Source organism: Cryptomeria japonica, chromosome 11 (assembly GCF_030272615.1).
Source record: "Cryptomeria japonica chromosome 11, Sugi_1.0, whole genome shotgun sequence".
Lineage (NCBI taxonomy): Eukaryota > Viridiplantae > Streptophyta > Pinopsida > Cupressales > Cupressaceae > Cryptomeria > Cryptomeria japonica.
This window is the reverse complement of record NC_081415.1, coordinates 296,366,049-296,378,596: the sequence shown is the minus strand read 5'-3', so window position 1 is coordinate 296,378,596 and position 12,548 is coordinate 296,366,049.

The window sequence follows — 12,548 nt, the reverse complement described above, 5'->3', positions numbered from 1 at the left end:
AGGCAATGGAAAGCACAAATAAGAGAGATAAAATAGATGATAGAAATAAACTTTATTCTATCAAGATGCAAAATATGATCAACTGGATCATTACAAGATGTTCAATGATTGCTCGTTGCTCGCACAAACAATGTAGATGAGCCTTATTATATAGGAAAGGCTAGGAATATGTGAGCACACATACATGACATGTGGCTCAATAAGAAACAAGGGTAGGTAGGAAATAGGTGTGGGTAGGTAGGAGAAACAATATAATATTCCACATGAGGTGGAATGTAACAACAAGATAAGATCAACACTATAAAAGGTGGAAATTCTCCTACACACACTATCCCAATGTGGCACAAACACCCAAGTTTCTCATACCCAAACTACTATGAAATGCATTTCCTAAGTAAATTTAAGTAAAGTATAATAATATCCATGATGAATAATTATTTACACCAACAAAATATACTAGATGGATAAATGAATGTACTTAATGAATAGATAGATAAATGCAAATGAATGAAACTAAATGAATCTAGATGAATGTATTCTAAACAAACTTAAATGATGATGAATGATGTAGGGATGCTAATCTAAGTAAGTGATAATGAATTCAACTAAATGATATTAAATGCACTTAAATGAATATCTAAAATGGATGAAATGAACCTACATGCAAATAAATAATAATGAACTAGATGCATTTAAATGCAACTAAATATAATGGAATGATGATATCATGCGTTATGATGGATGAATGCAAGTTGGTGAGAAATTGTATGATGCACTGATGATGTATCAGAGAACTCTGTCATATTGTATCCAAGACCAATTTATATTAAATAACTTCTCATATTTAACTTGTTCATACTTGCATTAAAAAACATAAATATGAATAATGAATGGTCAAATGGATGGGTGATATGCAAAAGAATGCAATATAAACATATGAGATGAAATGATGATCCATAGTGCTTTATTTTTCATCATTGAGTAATGGTAGTATCAATCTTGGACGAGGCGATAGGAACCAAGTTTGGAGCATTGTTCCTGTAAGCAAGCATCATAAATAAAGAATATGGACCCTCCATAATGGTTCATGCTCATATGGTCGAGGTATACACTGTAGTCAGTAAGCCATAGTGATCCATGATTCTATTTTTGCATATGATCACGTAGCTTAGTGAACTTCCCATGTAGACACCATTAGTACATGCCCCAGAACTTCATTGGAACAATTCATAGACAATAAACAAAATGATACTTAGGAACCATCGTGGCTACTCTAATCACTTGTGGATATCTCGGAGTAGCGTAGGAACCTGATATAAATGAATAAATAACTTTATCAAACTGACCAAGTACTTGATAGCTTAAACAAAAAATTCTTGTCAAAGAAAATGTTATCTTGTGTTTGTGGTGGTAAGGAAGGATGCATCCTTGTTTAGATAGTTGTGTGTCGATGTTGATTATTTGGTTGATTTGAAAAGTGATCATTTGTTTGAGTAGTTCAAAATGTTTGTTTGATAATCTTCTTTGATGCGTATGTACAAAGGATTTTATGCGTGACCATGTTTTTGGTCGATTTTTAATTTTTATGATGTTTTTGGATTTTGTGAGTTGTTTTGAATATTTTTTGGTTTTGTGAGATAGTTTTGAATGTTTTTTGATTTTGTGAGATAGTTTTGAATGAAGAACTCAATGAATCACAAGTAATTCAAAATCCACTTCCATCAATAGGTTAAGGGTATTGCCCCTAATTTAGACATGACTATGAAAAAAGCAGGATGCAAGACGCATGAAGTACTATCCTTGATTGTGATCAATAACAAGTCGTGGTTTTGACTGATGGATGAGTGGATGCAATGAATGTGATCACAACAAGTCTAAAAGACAATGGAGCTATAGCCTTTACGAGTGGCACTTGTTTGCCAGGTTTTCATCATCATACTTACCCAAGGTGCCACCAGAGTGGTTGTTCACCGTTTGGAAGCATGATTTTTCTTTACTATTTTGATTTTTTTGTATTTTCTTTAGGACATTTATCTGAATGTTTTTGGTGTTCTTTCTGATATGTATGGGAGCCTGATGCTCTGTACAACTTATGTATGAAACCGTTTGAGGTGCATGTTGTTGATTGGATCTGCTAGCGGTTCTCCTTCTGAAGTAGCCAACTGATATGCCCCGGACCCAAATACAGAAGTGATAACATATGGACCCAAACAGTTTGATTCAAACTTTCCCTAATGTTCTCTATTTGGTTGGTTATGAGGATTATCTCTAAGAACAAGATCACCTACCTCAAATGTACAAGGTTTAACCCGGTGATTATAGCTTCCATTCATGTGCTGCTGATAGGCCTTGAGATGGTTGTATGCAGCTTGTCACCTTTCATCAAGTAGTTCCAAGTCTTGAAGATGAGACACTCGGTATGCTTCATCATCTATCAGATTATGCAAGGAAACCGATAGAGATGGTATCTCAACCTCAATAGGAAGGATGGCTTCTATGCCATAGACCAGTGAGTAGGGAGTTGCGCTTGTAGAGGTTCGACTACTAGTTCGATACGCCCATAGTGATCGATTTAATTGAACGTGCCAATCACGATCGACATCATTGACTATCTTCTTGAGGATTCTTCATATGTTCATGTTTGATGCTTCGGCTTGACCATTTCCTTGTGGGTAATAAGGAGTGGAAAAGCGATGTTGGATGTGAAACTTCTCACAAAGCTCACGGACATCCTGATTTTTGAAAGGAAGCTCGTTATCTATGATGATGGACATGGGTACACCATACCAACAGATGATGTAATTAAGGATGAATGAGGCGATCTTCTTGTTGGTGACTTAGGTAAGTGGAACAACTTTGATCCACTTTGTGAAGTATTCGGTGGTGGTAATAATGAATTTGTGGCCATTGGATGAGGATAGATGGATTTTACCCACAAGGTCAAGTCCCCATTGAAAAAAGGGCCATGGTGTTGTGATTGGTATCAATTCCTATGCTGGTGCATGTATCAGGTCTCCATGAACCTGGCATTTCTTGCATTTTCTAACAAAATAATAGGAGTCTTTTTCCATGGATGGCTAATAGTATCCAGGGCACATGATCTTCTTTGCTAAGGAAGGACCACCTGAGTGAGTCCCACAAATTCCTTCATGTACCTCTTCCAAGGCCTTTGTTGTCTCATCCTGTTCCAAACATCAAAGGAGAGTGCCATCAAGACTGCGTTGGTATAGGGTTTCAACAATGATGGTGTATTGAGCAGTTTGACGAATGAAGGTTTTGCGTTAGTTATTCGATTGGTTATGAGGAAGTGTGTGATCACGAAGATAGGTGTAGAACTCACCATACCATGGGGATTCAGAATCGACAAGGCAACATATCATCTCAGATTTGGGGATATCATAAGCGGGAATCCAAAGCTATTGTACCAAGAACTTGTAGCATGTGGAATTCTGTGGAAGATCTAGGAGAGATGCAATGGTAGCCATAATGTCAGCAACTCTATTCTGATATCTGGGTATCTTCTCAAAGGTGATAGTCATAAATGATGCCTTTAAACTATCCACCATTTGCTTGTATGACATGAGTTTATCATCCTTGGTCTGATATTCGTCTGTGACTTGTCGGATGACCAGTTGGGAGTCACCATATATCTGTAGCTCTTTCAGTTTCCATTGTATGGCTAGTCTGAGTCCTTTGATCAAGGCCTCATATTCTGCTATGTTGTTTGTACATGGAAAAGTTAGCCTGTAAGACTTTGGGATGCTTTCACCTTGAGGTGTGATAAACAGAATGCCTGCCCCCGATCCATGCCTAGTATATGAACCATCAAAGTATAGTTTCCATGGTTATGCTGTTGTGATCATGAATATCTCTTCATCTAGAAAATTGGAAATAAGAGGATGATCGCCAATGAGGGATGCATCGGCCAACTGCTCTGTAGTAACTTGGCCCTTGATAGCCTTACGGTCCACATACTCGATGTCAAATTCACTTAGAATCATCACCCATTTGGCCAAGTGACCTCTCAATGCTGGTTTGCTAAGTAAGTACTTTATTGGATCGATCTTTGCAATGAGTTGTACTTTATGTGTTAATAGGTAGTGCCTTAGTTTAGTGGCTACCAAGATTACTGCTCGGCAAGCTCGCTCAATAGGTGTGTAATTGAGTTCATAGCCAACCAGTGTGCAAGAGATATAGTACACAACACACTCTTTACGTTCTGCATTGTGTTGTGCTAGCAGTACTCCTTATGTCGTATTTGTTGCTGAAATATAGAGAAATAGAGGTCTACTTGGATCTGGTGCGATCAACAATGGTGTATTCATGAGATATTCCTTAAGCACCTAGAATGCTTGCTGGCATCTGGCATCCCATTGAAAGTGGATGTTTTTGTGTAACAGATGTGTAAAAGGATGGCACTTATTTGCTAGTTGTGCAATGAATCTTTGGATGGATTGAAGCCACCCTTGTAATGTCCTTAGTTGACTGATGTTCTTTGGAGGTGGCATGTCCATGATTGCTTTGACTTTTGCTAGGTCGACCTTAATGCCTTTGCTTGAGACAATGTATCCTAGAAGCTTCCCTGAGGTTACTCCAAAGACATATTTCTTTGGGTTGAGTCGAACATGACATTGTTCCAGTCTGTCAAATATTTTCTCTAATATTTCTATATGACCTTCTCTTGTTAATGATTTTGCCAGTTAGTCATCAACATAATCCTCCATTATGGTATGCATCATATCATGAAAGATGGTGGCCATTTCTCTTTGATAGGTCGCCCCTGCATTCTTTAGACCAAAAGGAATAACGTTCCAACAATATGTTCCCCATGGACATGTGAAGGCTATCTTATGTTGATCCTCTGGTGCGATCTTTATCTGGTTGTACCCTAAAAAGCCATCAATAAGAGAAAGCATGGCATGTCCTGCTATCAGGTCCATGATCATGTCAATGTTTGGTAAGGGGAAGTCATCTTTAGGACATGCCTTGTTTATATCTCTAGAGTCAGTACAAATACAGATGCCCCCATTTGGTTTGCCGACAGGTACAATGTTGGATATCCAATCTGCATAATCAATTGGTCTAATAAAACCAACATCCAAGAGTTTCTTAAGTTCTGCTTTAACTAGTACCACAATCTAGGGGTGCATCTTGTGAAGCTTCAGTTTTATTGGTTTAGCTCCTTCTGCCACAGTGAGGTGATGCATGACTAAATCAGGATCAAGACCAGACATGTCTACATATTGTTGGCATTATGTGAACTGGTATGAGGACATGATGACATTGTATGTTGTCATTGATGTCAATATGCTGAAGAAGAGAGAACCGGTATGTTACCAAGAACCGGTATAACATTGTGAACCAGTATATGTGCCAAAGTGAAGCAGTATGTTTGTTCAAGGTGAACCGGCATGTTGATATGAGAATTGGTACATGGAAGCTTTGTATGACTACCGGTTGGTAGTTTCAACTTCAGGGTTTCTGGTTGAAGTGCTTCAAGCCTGTGTGACTCAACCGGTGACTTTGTGTGATGAGTTAGCATTGTAACAAAGAATAGATTATGTTGCCACATCAGCCTTGTGTGTGTGAAGGATCATGCATGAAGAGATTGTTCCTATCTACCTCAAGAATGTGCGAAGTCTGTAAATGGTGAAAATGCATGATGGGTTATCAGCCACCATGAAAGCGGTGGAAAACAAATGATGGAGAACGTCTTGAGATCAGTTCAAGACTATTGCATTTAGTGCAATGTGCTCAATGGTCAGGATTGAACCATTTGAATTGCTTAACCTAACAGGTTTAGGGTTTAGGGTTTATGCTACCGACCTATCTATTTCCTATAAGGTCGATGTTGTGTTTCTTTCTAAGGTTGTTGGCAAAAGTTGTGTGTGTGTATCCAAGTGAAGAGATACATGATTCTTACCAGACTAGAGGATAGAAGTGATACCTGTAGAGTGTAAGTGTAGAAGGTGAAGAGGAGCTAAAGTGGATCTGCATTGGCATTGAGTGCTATTACCAGATCATTGTAATACCTGTTTATCTCTAACCACTTCAATAGTTGGGAAATCGCTTAATGGGGTAGCTTTAACCAGCTTGCTGTAAATCCTTTAATAGGGTGACTCAAAACCATTGAGTTCTTGAAATCCTCTAACAAGGTAACCTTTAACAGGGTTTAACCCTTAACCGGCTATTCTAGCCATCCCTTAACTGGGTGATCCCTAACAAGATCGGTTCCTAACAAAACCTATTGTATCAGTCTTTAACCAGACAAGGCTCCTAACAGAGCGGACTTCTAAAGAGTTCAAAAATAGCTTGTGGGTATTCATACCCACTGTGGTTTTTCCTAGTTGGGTTTCCACATGAAAAATCTGTGTGTCATGTGATGGTTTAAGTGATTTGTGTATGAAGGTAAATCATGTTGATCTAGCTGTTTATATATTTTTGATGATAGATTACCTGTTCATGCACTAGGGTGAAATGGAAATGAAGTATTAGATTGTATGAAAAGATAAGTGCCAACCAGTTTATGGTTGTCTCAGTTATTCTTGGTTTTGCCAGTTGTACTCTGTTTAAGACCGGTGTTACTGTTTGTTTGCCAAAGCATAGTGTTTGCTGACAAACCAGTTTTAGGAATATGTTTTTGTCTGTACTGATTCACCCCCCCCTCTCAGTACCAGTTTGGTACTATTCATTCTTCATTGAGTTATCACATATGACCATGCGAAGTTGATCTGACGCTTCTAGAAGAATTCTACAAACTTAGGTTGTTCCTCTGGAGTTAAAAAGAGATGCCAGATGTATTTGGTGAGGAGTTTTAGGGGTCCCCATGTTGAATTCTTTTGTTTCCTCAATAAGGATCATTGATTGTTCCTAATTTGCACTAGAGGGGAGGATGTCAAACCTTTCATCTGTAGGCACCTTAGAGAGGTTTTCACCATTGGATATGCTCTTTCTTTTTACTTTTTTGGGATCAAACAGTACCACAGTGTGGTTTTCACTGAAAGATCCATGTTGTATTGTAATATTTTGTAGCTGGAAGGTTTGACATCCGCCCCGAAGTAGGTCTTGCTATTAAGTTCAATGGAAAATCCATCTTTGTGATCCCCACTTGCTATGTTATCCCGTAGTTCCAAAAAGTCAACGATCACCTCATCATTTTGGAATTGGTCAAGGCATGGGGGATCAGGTTGGTTCCATTCGATGAGTTCAGGATGGATAATGGGCATTACCTCATTGATCAAGTTAAGTTCATGGGATGTGTCAGTGAGGGTTAAGACATTGTGGTGAAGGTCATTGATGGTACTCTCCCTATCAGAATCAGGCATAGGATGTGAAGTAGGGTCTGTGGAAGGTGTTTCCAATTCAGGAATCCAAGAGATTTTAATCTATGCTTCTTCGTAAATAGGGATTTCTTTGTGAGGTGGAGGTGGTGATGCGTCTTCCTCATCTTAAGTATTGAGATGTATGGAATCAAATTACCACTCATACGAGTCGGTCTTTGAGTCGCTGTCCAACATCTGATTACTATAGCAAACCAGGATATCCTTTGAGTTAAACACTGCAGGTGTAATCGGCTAATGTACCTTTGGAGATGGAATGGTTGGTGTTGCGAGGAGGATTATGGGGATCAATGAATCTGATATTGGGAGTATTGACATTGTTGAATCTGCTACTTCTGATGGAATTATCAGTGTTGTTGATACTGCTAGGGGTTCTGCAACTGCTAATGGTGATGTTGATGTGGTTGCTGCTGTTGATGGAGTTGTTGGTTTGATTGGTGAGATGATTGGTGTTGTGGATGGTATTGCTGGGATTCTTAGCCTCATCAGGGTAGTTGATGCGGTTCTTGGTGCTGCTGATATAATCAAGGGTGGCCTCTTTAAAGTATTAGGCTAATATAGAGGTTTGCTAGGTTTCCCTTTGAATATGAGCTTAGGAAGAGTCTCTTTTTGAAAGCCTAATCCAGTTTTATCTTTAGGCTTTAATTCAGGCTGCAATGGTTCATGTCATCCTTTCTTGTGAGGTCCCAAAGCACTCTAACCATCATAGCCCATTCTTTTCATAATGGTAAGGCCTTTGCCATATTGATTTGTGGGAAGCTTAGCTTGTGGGATTTGCATGGTGATAGGGTCTTTATTGATCCATTCTGCTAAGTCCTCATCTCTGGTCTCCCCTTCCCGACTCTTTCCAAGGATAAAAGGTGCCAAAGTGCATGCTGGCTTGACCAGTGGTGTTTGAAGTAACCTTTGAGGCTTACCATGAGTTCTAGGGGAAGTGGGTAGTTGCCCAACACAAAAGAGTTGGCTTAAATTGTACTCCCAGGACCTTCCTCTGCCATTTTCATCTTTAGCTTCTCTTGCTTTGGTATAGTGGTGTTGGAACTAGAAAGAGAGGCTGGACTTACATATGATGTGGATGGGATAACTTCTTTGTTGTTGGGAATGGTAATCTCTGGCTGATGGTTGATATTGTTACAATATGCAAATGGATTTGCATCACCCAAGATTTTAATTTCTACATCGTTATGAGGAAACTTGATACACTGGTGATAGGTGGATGGAATGACTTGCATGGCATGTATTGAAGGTCTTCCTAATAAAAAATTATACGATAGAGGAAGGTCCAGAACTTGACATATGATGTGCTTCACCATTGGTCCCACTCGGATTGGTAACACAACTACTCCTTTTGAAGAATGCTTCGCATCATCATAGGCTTTTATGGTTATCTTTTTGCGGGGGTCCACTGATTCAATTGCATATCCTAGTATGGTGACCAATTGTAATGTACATATATTTAGGCTTGTTCCATTGTCGATCAAGACTTGCTTGATCCTGTTTTGGTTGATAAATCCTTCAATATGGAGTGAGGCATTATGACTTTCTTGGAAGGATGTATTGTCGCTTTTAGAGAAAGTGAGACATGGTGATGACCTCAGATTACCATCCATAGCTTGAAATTGATCTGTATTTAGATTGGCAGGGACTGACGCCTCTTGGAGAGCTTGATCCAAGATTGTTTTATGAGATGGGGATAGGCGCAAAAGCTCTAAGATGGATATAAGTGTGGGCGTCTTATCTAATTATTCCACAAGGTTATACTACTTTGGGATGGAGGCTGTGCCTTGTGGAGCCTCTTTAATGGTAATCTTGCTATGTTACATAACAACATTGCAGGTAGGGCTTGGATCCTTGATGGTAATGGTTGCAATTTGTTCATTGGCATCATATAGGTGATTCACAGTGTAATTATAGGTGGCTCATGTATAATCATTGGTATCTATGTTTCATCCTGAAGTGGAAGGAACCCTTTGATCTTGTGATGAAAGAAGATTCTTAAACATGATATGATCATTATTTGATGTTTTAGGTCATGTCCTTCAATTTCAATCTCTCCTCGGTCAATAATATCCTGAACAAGATCTTTCAATCTATGACAGTTACTTGTTTTATGCCCTTTCCCTTGATAGAATTCACAATGTTCATTATCCTTCCACCATGGAGGTTTGACCTAAGGTTCGTAATTAGATGTCTTTGGTAAGGTCACCAAATTTGAAGAGACCAATTGATGTAACATTATTTCAATAGGTTCCCCTAAGGGAGTGTATGTACGTTTTAGTTTATAATTTTGCTGTCGTTGTCTCGGTTCCTCTTGCGGTGCATTACGTCCTTGATTTTGCGGAGGAGCAACTGTGTTGTTCTTAGGAGGGGGATTTTCCCCCACAAATCGGACCACAAGTTGTGCACTCTTTATAGTCCTTGTATCCACAACCCCGTCATTGATGATGTTTTTGTTTTTATTCCAGAAGTTGGGTTTATCACTGTTAAAGCGCAGGTGAGGGCCATCTTTTGGTTCATTGTATATCTTGATAAGCCACTTTTTAATGAGGGTCTGTTCACATTTTAACCCTTGGGTGATCATGTTAGCAAAGGATTCTGTGCCTTTCATGTCTAGGTGGAATTCTAGAAGTTGGGTTTATCACTGTTAAAGCGCAGGTGAGGGCCATCTTTTGGTTCATTGTATATCTTGATAAGCCACTTTTTAATGAGGGTCTGTTCACATTTTAACCCTTGGGTGATCATGTTAGCAAAGGATTTTGTGCCTTTCATGTCTAGGTGGAATTCCATTTCATTGTTCAAGTTGGAAATAAATATTTCCACTAGCTCTCATTCAGGTAGGTGGAGAGAACGTCTACTAGATAGTTGTCTCCACCGTTGTAGGAAAGATGAAAATAGCTCCCCTGGTTTTTGCTTGGTGTTACACAGATCTGCCATGGTTACATCGCATTCTATATTGTGTGAATAATGTGCAATGAATTTCCAGACTAGTTCTTCGAATGTCCTAATACCACCTGTTTATTGGGAAAACCATTGTGTGGTTGTCCCTCCCAAACTCTGAGGAAAGAGGTGCATTAGAAATGTGTCTTCATATGCCACTTCTAGGAAAGCTGAGTGAAATTCCCTAACATGATCTCGAGAGTCTCCTTTTCCCCAATACTTTTTGAACTTAGGTGTTTCAAACCCTCGTGGAAAAGGTGGCATATGTAGATTGCTATCAAAGGGATAGGGACAAATATCATTAAGTGAAAACTAGGTAGTTTTCACACCATTGTGGAGTTGTTGGGCTAGATTCTTGACTTGTTGCCTCAACATGTCAATGTCATTAGGAGGAGGAGGAGGTGGGGGATTTCCTTGATTAAGGTCATATCTGAAGTTATCTCAACCTCTTCGACCCTCATTATGACTATGGTGTTCTAATGCTTGCCGTAATTGTGCAATATCAAAATCAGAGGGTAGTTTGGCTCCCTCTTGAGCAAGTCTCAAAAAGTGAGCATCAACGTTGTTTTTGAGGATTTCATCAAAAAGTCGATTGAAGAGGGGGTTGTGTTGTGCCCTTTCTATTGCTTCAGGAGTGGGAGTACTAGGATTATCATCATTTGCATTTCCTCTTAGGGATTCTTGGAATTAATTGAGATTTTCCTCCTCTTCTTCTTCGAGTTCTAGTTGTCTAGTCCTTGATCTGGTTTGAGCCATTTTTGAAAGTTGTTGTTGAAGTTTGGTGAAAATGATTATGAGTTGGTGATGGAATGAGAGATAAATGTTTGGTGAAGTGTTTAGCATACGGATCTCTAACACTAAAGGTTGATGTTACCAAAGTCCTTCTATGAATTGCTTGTTGTGTTTGTTGACAATGTTTGAGATGATAAGGTATAGCAAGGTCTGAGATGTGTTAGAGACCAAGCTACCTAGTAATGAGAGGATGCACTCATAGACTAGTTTTAACCTGTGTAAAAATGCCTCTTAGGATGAGTTTATCCTAGATGTAGAGACACTCTAAAGAGTGATCTGTTGTTTTGATTTAAGCAATATCTGAAAAGAACTTAGGACAAGACCTCTTTATGTTTCGAGAGTTGGAATGGATTGATGATGTATGGATGTGAGAATGGATGGAATGTTAACTTCAATAATAACTTTGTGTTAAAAATGGGACAAATTCTTCCTCTTCTGTTTCAGGGGTTGGTGGTTCTTCCCGAGCTATGTTATATGTAATGCAGATGTCTGGAAAGAAGGCAGGGTTGATTTTGCCTCCCTTGTTTTTATGATAACTCAAAGCTCTATATTGAGTAAAAGCTCTATGGTTCAAAGAATCTTGATCAAAATCGTTGGATTTCCCTTGAAGATATAGATGCATGTGACACAAGAAGGCTCTATGTGAGACAAAAATTTGTCTATTGAGATAGAAAAATCTCCTTCTTTTGATGAAAGTCTTTGAGCTTAATGGTCTTTTCTTCAAATTGATATGTTGATGAAGATTCCTCTTTCTCAAAATGTGAAGGATGGTCATATAGTTTGATATCTTGTTTGCACTTTGTTTTTGATATTTGTCAAATGTTGATTTTGAAAATTTTGTGTTGGATGAATACTTATTTTTGAATTGGTTTTGATTTTCTTTCACAAGAAAATAGAGCAAGCACACAAACACAATAATGTTTCCTCAAAAGGCACAAATAAGTGTGGGTGTAAATCAACCCAATCTTTGAACTTTTTGACCCCTTTTCAAATGTTTTTTTGTATGTTTTTCCAAAAGCCTGAAGTCGGCTCAATTTATCACTGGTGTGACACAAAACAAAGACACTTCAAACACATTTTATCCCTAAGGTCAAATGGCCAGTTGCGATAATTTCAACCCACATCTTGATATTTCTTCAACTTTGGTAGTACATAGCTTATGAATCCTGCCATAGCAGGTAAGGATGTGATATACTAAGTCTTGCATGAGCATAACAGATAGATGATCCCTATGATAGGGGAGTCACCACTTTTATCAAGCTACAAGTAGCCTTTCAATTTTTTTTTTTCTACTCAATGAAATATGTATGGTGAGTATCTTGGGAGAAAAACCATCTATGCTCTTGCACTGAATTTATCACAAATATTCTCAATCAATAGAATGAGTGGGTGTCTATATAAAAAGGTGTCTAGTAATTTTTGATGTTTTTGGACATAAGTTCATTTTGCAGTGACTCACTTAAGAGCCTTGTAACTTGT